This window comes from Dioscorea cayenensis, chromosome 11 (assembly GCF_009730915.1).
Source record: "Dioscorea cayenensis subsp. rotundata cultivar TDr96_F1 chromosome 11, TDr96_F1_v2_PseudoChromosome.rev07_lg8_w22 25.fasta, whole genome shotgun sequence".
Taxonomy (NCBI): domain Eukaryota; kingdom Viridiplantae; phylum Streptophyta; class Magnoliopsida; order Dioscoreales; family Dioscoreaceae; genus Dioscorea; species Dioscorea cayenensis.
In genome coordinates this window covers 14,890,671-14,899,055 of record NC_052481.1, presented here as the reverse complement: position 1 = coordinate 14,899,055, position 8,385 = coordinate 14,890,671, and the positions used below count along the sequence as shown (strand labels likewise).

At 44.3% G+C, this 8,385-nt stretch overlaps 1 non-coding gene across 1 annotated transcript; it reads right to left on the bottom strand.

Annotated features, from left to right (window-relative positions):
* Positions 1-390: 390 nt before the first annotated feature.
* Positions 391-496, bottom strand: LOC120272725. The gene has a single exon (XR_005540265.1). It is a non-coding gene; the product is annotated as a small nucleolar RNA R71 (small nucleolar RNA).
* Between the last annotated feature and the right edge of the window lie 7,889 nt (positions 497-8,385).

The following is an 8,385-nucleotide window of genomic DNA, read 5'->3' as shown; positions in this document are numbered from 1 at the left end:
CATAGCTTTGGGACCGTGTACTTTAGGATTTCCACGACTAATTAAACATTATTTAGGAAGCATAATAGTAGGTCTTGCACTTGAAAGATTAGTCATAGGGGGAGCATTGTCCGAGTACATCACTTCTATCGATTGCCTTTCCTGTCATTTACTTGGGCCTCTCGTTCTTGATTCTTTGGTTTCTGTTTACATTACACTTTATCAACACAATCATTATTCATCTTTGTTTGCTTAAGTAGTAATTTTAGTATTTTTATTCCTTACTCCCATTGTCTTTGAAAGGAAGTGCCAAACAGTGGCTCCATTCATTGCCAAGAGCTTCCATCACAATATGGAATGAAATGGTTGAAGCTTTCCTTGCAAGGTACTTTCCTACAGGAAAATAGGCAAAGCTTCAAAATGAGATATCTTTATTTATTCAGATGGATCTTGAAACTTTGTTTGATACATGGGAACGATTTAAGGACCATTTACGAAAGTGTCCACAACATGAGTTCCCCGAGTGGATGATCATTAATACATTTTATAACAGGATGAGCTTAAGCACAAACAACTTCTAGATGTCGCCGCAGGAGGTACTAATGGAATGCAAGATAAAGGAAAAAAGTGGCCGGACTCCATGAAATTTATGGGGTTACATCCTTGGCAGCCCAAGTAGAAGCATTGAGCAAGAAATTGGATACATTGACTTCACCAAGGATAGCCGCAATCATAACTTGTGACAGTTATGGGGGTTTGCATATGCCATCCGATTATCCTATTTTGATTGCTACTTCAGCCCCAACTGAACAAGTAGACTTTGTGGGTAATTCGGGAAGAGGACAAGGTAATCCTTATAGAAACACCTACAACCAAGGGTGGAGAAGCCATGCCAATTTTTCATGGCACTACTAGGTTTCCAACAACAACAAGCCCTGAACATGGAGAATTAAGTTTCAGGCTTGGTGACCCGGATGATAGATATAGAGAAAGCTTTGACTAGATTTGTTCAATCGTCAGATATAAGGTTTCAGCCAGTCGAAGCTACACTTCGCAACCATACCACTTCATTGCACAATCTAGAGAATTAAGTGGGGTAAATTGCGAAGTCGTTATCTGAGAGACCTCAAGGAAGCTTGCCTAGTAACACCGAAACCAATCCAAGAGAACATGTGAAGGTGACCACTTTGAGAAGTGGTCATGAGGTTGAGGGTAGACTTTCAAGTGAGAAAACAAATATTGAAGCATCCGAGGTCGTTGATAAGTGCTTGTGTGATATTAATGCGAAGCATTCTTTCCTTATGTTGAGCATTACTTTTCTCGGGTTTTTACACTAATATGTGTGTTTTTATGTTACTTTCGTGCAGGTAGGGTTGTGAGTCCGAGTATGAAGGAAAGAAGCCAATGTGGATCATAATGCACCGATTTTGGAGGAAATTTTGCTAAAGTTCAAACGCCAAGACATAGGTCGGGTGTGAGATGCTAGAATGTGTGCCAATTTCCTCGTATGTGAGTTAGCACAACCATTTGGAGGGGCACAAGGGCAGTCACACTCAAGCATTCCGACTTATGCACATAGAACAAGAGCTTCACCAACTTGTCTATCATTGAAGAAGCAAGTGATCCACGACGTGAACGTGTGCCTGTTTGCGTTACCCCGATGAAAGCATGGATTAAGGAAGCTATTCAGGCCGGATTCGGGAAGCACTGTTGAAAGTCGGTCGAGAAAACAGGAATTCAGAGAACCCACATGGGCGTGTGGAAATTATACACTCCCGTGTGGAAATTCCACATGGTCGCCCGATTCCAGCCATATTTAAAGCCGATTCAGCCCCGATTTCAGCATTCTTTTCCCCAACTTGAGATAGGGCTTTGGCAAGGGTTTTGAGGGGTATTGGCTATGGTTTTTGAGAGGTTCTATGGCTCTAACATCGAGCGTTGCTTGGAAGAAGGTTATTTGGAGAGCTTTCGTCGGCACCGATCCAGCGAGGTGTATCCTAGGCCGGACAAAGGATCCTTTGCGATGAGTAGAGGACTCTCCACAAGACCATCGACATGACTATCGATGTGGTTTCTCTATGGATTCATTACTTTTACATTCTATTTCTTTGATTGTACTTGGCTCCATGGAGAGCTAAACCCCTAGTGGGTACTTGGGTATTTGTGAACCTTAGGATGTATTTGTTTCATTGAATCTCTTTATTATGTTTTCAATTAATTGATGTTTATTGTGAGTTCCAACCTTGAATGCTTGATTGTATGAACATTTCCCCTAGAGTGACACTAGGGTTGAGACTTCTTGTTGGTAACCTTGTGAGTGAGTGACACACCACGAGCGTTAGACAAAGTGACAAGGTCCCCTTGCGTATATCCCGCAAGTGCACGGGTTTGTCGAAGTAATAATCCCGGGTGAGCGGAGTCGAATCCATAGGGAGTAGGGAGTAAAGACACTTAATTCAATTCTTAGCTATGTGGAGTATCAACAATGATAAGTGTGATAATGATTCAATTCTCATAAATTAAAAGCAACAAGTAAGAGAGCAAAAGTAAGGAGGAGGCAAGGCAATCGATAAAGATGGGGTACTCAGATGATGCTTCACCTAGGATAGTCGTTTCAAGTGCAAGAACTCTCTATTATGCTTCCTAATCAATGCAATGGTGAGTCGTGGAAATCCTTACATACGTAGTCCCAAATCTATGGTCAACTATGCCTAACTCTATACATGTCCCGGAGGAGAAATCGGGCAATCTCAACACCTCGCACTCGCATAGAGCTGCAATGAGCTCTAGGGATTCCAAGTGATAAATCTCGTCCTAGATTTACACCTAACACTTTGGTCCAGGCGGAATGTCCCTAGCCACAATTAAGCCCTAGATACTAAGATCATCTCAACGCTATACTCCATTGCACGCGTAACTAGGCCCCAGCGGAGGTTTATCCCTTAGACCATTCACTCTATTATGACCGCAAAAAACTCGAGGAACGGAGGTAGAATCTATCACGTCGGAAGGGAAAGGGGATGCTCCTGTACCTCTCAACTCATCCTCTCAACCCTCTCCAACCTAGCTTTGTCTAACGCTCGTGGTGTGTCACTCACTCACAAGGTTACCAACAAGAACTCTCAACCCTAGTGTCAATCTAGGGGAAATGTTCATACAATCAAGCATTCAAGGTTGGAACTTACAATAAACATCAATTTATTGAAAGGATAATAAAGAGTTCAATGAAGCGAATACATCCTAGGGTTCACAATCACCAAAGTACCCACTAGGGGTTTAGCTCTCCATGGAGCTAAGTACAATCAAAGAAATCGAATGTAAAAGCAATGAATCCATAAAGAAACCCCCTCGATGGTCGTGTCGATGGTCTTGTGTAAAGTCCTCTACTCATCGTCCAAGGATTCCTTCGTCCGGTATAGGATACGCCTCGATCGATGCTCCCCTACCAACCTTCTTCTTAATGGACTCACGATGTCAGAGCCGTAGAACCTCTCCAAAACCTTGGCCAATACCCCTCGAAACCCTAGCCGAAGCCCTCTCGCAAGTTGGGGAAAAGATAGAGAAAAGAATACCAAAATCGGGGCAGAATCGGCTTTAAATAGGGCTAGAATCGGGCAACTCCACGGGCGTGGACGATACACGCACCTTTGTGGAATTTCCACACGCCCGTGTGGATTCTCTGTTTCTATGGTTTCTCGGCTGGTTGTGAATAGTGCTGCTACAGTACTTGCTTCAGTGTTGCTGCATTTCTATGCTATAGTCTTCGACCTGAATAACTTCCCAATTCCATATTTTCATCGGGGTAACGCAAACGGGCACACGTTTACATCGTGAATCACTTGTTTCTTCAATGATATACATGTTGGTGGAGCTCTCATTCTTATGTGCATAAATCGGAATGCTCGAGTGTGACTGCCTTTGTGCCCCTCCAAATGGATGTGCTCACTCGAATGCGAGGAGGTTGGCACACACTCTAGCATCTCACACCTGACCTATGTCTTCGCGTTTGAACTTTAGCAAGATCTCCTCCAAAATAAGTGCATTATGATCCACATTGGCCTATTTCCTTCATACTCGGCTTCACAGTCCTACCTGCGTAAAAGTAACATAAAAACACACATATTAATATAAAACATGAGAAAAGTAATGCTCAACATAAGGAATGAACGCTTCGCATTCATATCGCACAAGCACTTATCAAACTCCCCCACACTTAAGCTTTTGCTTGTCCTCAAGCAAAAATTAAACATTCTGTGCATCAATGAAGAAAATATTGAAAGTGCTTGGCCTTAGGTTCACCAAAGTATACAAAGATAGCATTCTATAAGTAAGGAAAATTTCAACACTAAATACGAAAAATCAATGCTCTAGCTAAAAACTTGAATAAAAAAGGACAACAAACCCGAATTTCGTGTAAGTGTGTGAACTCACTCAAAACAACCCAAGTTATAGTCCTCAAAGTTCTAAGTTCAAGGGACTTATTTATCTACAAAAGTGATAAAAATTTTAAACAATGGTAGTAGCTTCACACATCCTCTAAGGTAGCCCTTTCCAAAGCGGCCGTTAAGGTGGCTTTCACACTTTCGAGGTGGTAGCTCTTTCTACCCGAGTGGTAGATTTCACTCATCCTATAAGATAGCTCTTTCTCTCATTAGGGCATAACTAGTATCCGACTTGTGAGAGTAGCTTCATACTTCATAGGTGGTAGCTCTTTCCACCCAACGAACACAAATAAACAATAAAACTATTTTGTTCCTTCTTTTCATTTTCCAATTTTTTTTTCTTGCAATTTAGCAAAAGAAGTAAACCTAACTAGTCCCTTTAACATCAAACATGAGTTTCCAATAGACTTCAAAGAGTGAGTAGTGCACTAAGTTTAAATCGGGCAAAAATTCCTAAAAATTGAAGCAAGAACTAGAGCATGAAAATATTCAATGTTAACAATTCTCCTAGACTTAAGAATACAAACATTGTAGCTAAGGTGAACCGCCATTAGCTATGTGAGCATATAACAATCAAGAACAATAGAAAAGATGTGCGCATTATGAAACTCCCCCCCACACTTAAGTTGTACATTGTCCTCAATGTACACATGCAAGCTCACTCAAAATATATCATTCAAAAATAGATGTGGGAGAAGCAATCAAAACAATACTCCCCTGACTCCTAGTGTTGCATTTGATGAAGCAAATTCCATGGGAGTAGTGTTTCAACGGGTTGTGAAGCTCACACGGTCAAGTGCCAAAGCACATTGACCGTGCCCATGACTAAGTCTCAATTTTCAGGAAGACAAGACCATCTGCACGCATACACGAGGGGGTTCAGTGTAGCTCAAGAAAAACAAAAATAACTCGAGTGTATAAAAGATAAAGCAATGAATACAACTCGATAATGCAAAATAACATAAACTCAGAAGGAAAATCCTTTCTGAGTGAACAAGTCTAAGAACAAGAAAATAAGATTAAGTAAAATGCAAGAAAGTAAAAGAAAGGTCAAGTGTCGGAGTCACTCTCGGGCTCCGCTGCTGCTGCTATTGAACTGGAAGCATATAGTGGGTCTTCCGGTGCTGGGGTCGAGGATGGAGATGCTGAAGGCACTGGCTCGGCCTGAAGGGTCCTCGGCTGTAGGACAAATGATGAGGCAACGTCTTGCTCTAAGATCTGCTGTAATATGTCGAAACGTGCCATGAACTCTGTATACTGAGTGGCCTACATAGCCCGAATCTCGGCAACCTCAGCTCGGACCACTCCTATAGCATTCTTGAGCCTCTCAAAGCGATCATTGGCTCGAGAAGGTGAAAATATACACACTGGGGTGGTTCCTCGGCTGCTGGAGGTACCTCGGTCTCCATTGATGCTAGCTGAGGCTCGGGGGTGGGCTGAGATGCTCCGGCTTCATCATCCTCATCCTCAGCTATCTCTGGGGCTGGTAGGACTAAAGCAAAAACCCTTGTCTGAACCCTGTGGACCATACCCATCAACCGCATCGTCTCTAAACCCAGGGGAGCAGGTACACTCATCTTCTCGATCCCGCGAATCGAATCCAAAAGACCCATGCCCCGCACTAATCTCATAATGTAAAGGCCTGAGAAGATCGCTCCCAGTCTAGCATACTGTCCCTGATGTCTGATGTAATCAGCCAAGATGTGCCCTAAGTGGATCGGTACGCGCTCTACCATCGAGTACAACTACAGCAACTCCTGACGTCTCAAGACACTAGTGCTGTCGCCATGGCCATTCACCGACCTACTCATGATGGCGTGCAAATATCTGTAGGCAGGTCGGGAAAGACACGTGGCCTTGGACATCCCCGGCTTGTACTGACCTTGACCACATAGCACTCTGTAAGCTCTCTGCGGGGTCAAGGTTCCAGGATAATCAGTAGGCAATTGTGCAAACTCCTCTGTAGCTATGAATGCCTCCTCGTATAGGCCAAGTAGTATGGAAAACTGTGTAATGCTCAAGCTTTGGTGGTGTCCAAATACTCTGAACTGAATGGTGCCTAAACTGTCAAAGCTCGCATACGCTCTATCAAACTCGAACGAGGAGAGCACCTCCAGTGTAAACTCTCATATGGCTAGCTCTCTAATCATCAACAACTGCCGCCAACCACCCTCTGAAATAAGGTCCTCAACCTCATCAGTAAACTCATCTCCCTGCTGAAGATCTCGCAGTATAGTCGTGTCCAGGAATCGAGTCTGTCCGAAGCGGAGTCGCGATAAGCGCTCATAACGGACCTGATGTTTGGGAATCGAAAATCACATGCCCTCGGGCTCAGAGGATGACTCACGTGTCCTCTTATCAGCTTGCTTCTTTGACCTAGGTGCCATGATCTGCCAAATTTAAACAAAATTAGTCAAACAAGTTGATAAAACAATACTGCAGAAATCCACACGGTCGTGTGGAATTTCCGCACGCCCGTGTGGATTCACGGGGCGTGAGAACCGCACGGCCAGGCATCAACAATCCAAAAATACAACTCAATAATCTCTCTAACTTCGTTCTAAATATAAATCATTGTTCCAATTGAAGAAATGAAGCATTATTAACCAGATTAATCAATAGAAATCATGAATTGACGAAGAAGATGATGAAAAAGGATTTACCGATGAGGAGGAGTAAGAAAATGAAGAGCTGGCCGGAAAACTTCGCTATAGTCCCACTAAACTGACGCTATGGACTCGGAAAGTAGTGTGAGAGTGTTTTCAAGTGAAAAGGAGTTGTGAGGAGAGAGAGAAATCATCCTCTTTTAAACAGAACTCGCGACTTTTGACGTTCTGTGCATCCACACGGGCGTGTGGAAATTTCCCACGCCCGTGCGCCTCACATCAAAAGCTCCACAGGGGCGTATGCACACCCCTGTGCGCTCTCGGGGAAAACTCTCACTGACTTAGAATGATCTCCCACGGGCGTGCGGAAAATATCCACGCCCGTGCGCCAGACACACAGGGGCAGACGCACGCCCCTGTGGCTTCCCTGGACATCCGAGAAAAAATATCAAGTCTTACGCAGGCCCGTGTGGAAATTCCCCACGGGCGTGGACATTCACATGCCCAACTCACAGGGGCAGCCGCATGCCCCTGTGTTTTCTCGGGATGGAGGGAGCCACCTGCAGAGTTTCGCATGGGCGTGCGGAAATTACCCACGCCCGTGTGTGGTTCACAAGGTCATCCACAGGGGCGAGTCCACGCCCCTGTGTGTTCTCAGGAAAATCTGCCCAACTCTACAGGAAGGCACACGCCCGTGCGGAAATTACCCAGGGGCGTGCGCCAGTCGCATGGTCGTCGACAGGGGCGGCCGCACGCCCCTGTGACCTCTCTGGATGAGTTCACAGTACACACCCACGGGCGTGCGGAAATTTCACACGCCCGTGTGTTTTCTCTGGATGACTTAGAAAAACCTGCATGCTCTGCAGAACTAGTCTGAACATGTCTACACACTCAGAGCCTGCCCTATTATGCAAAATTTACCAGATAAAAACACGAAATAGAACTCAAACGACCAAACTTCGCCAATTCGCAACATAACACATAATGAATTCTTTTAAAAATCCACAATAAAATCGCAGCACAAGCACTCAACAATTGAAACACCAACACTTAACAATTTATTCATGCAAACAAACTAAACTAAAAGCTACGAAAACAGTAAACACTTGGGTTGCCACCCAAGAAGCGCTTGTTTAACGTTACTAAGCTTGACGTATCTTTCTTACCTCACGGGGTTTCATGAATGATGGTTGCCCTCTTACCCATAACTTGAAAGCATGATGAGCAAAGTCTCTTGAGGGTAGAGGGTGTACTATCGGGCTTCGGACCACCTAGCAATCGTTCATCCAACTTCCTTGGCTCATGTATGTCTCCAACAGTCTTGGGGCGTTTTCGGTGGCGTCTCCTAGCCCTCTTCA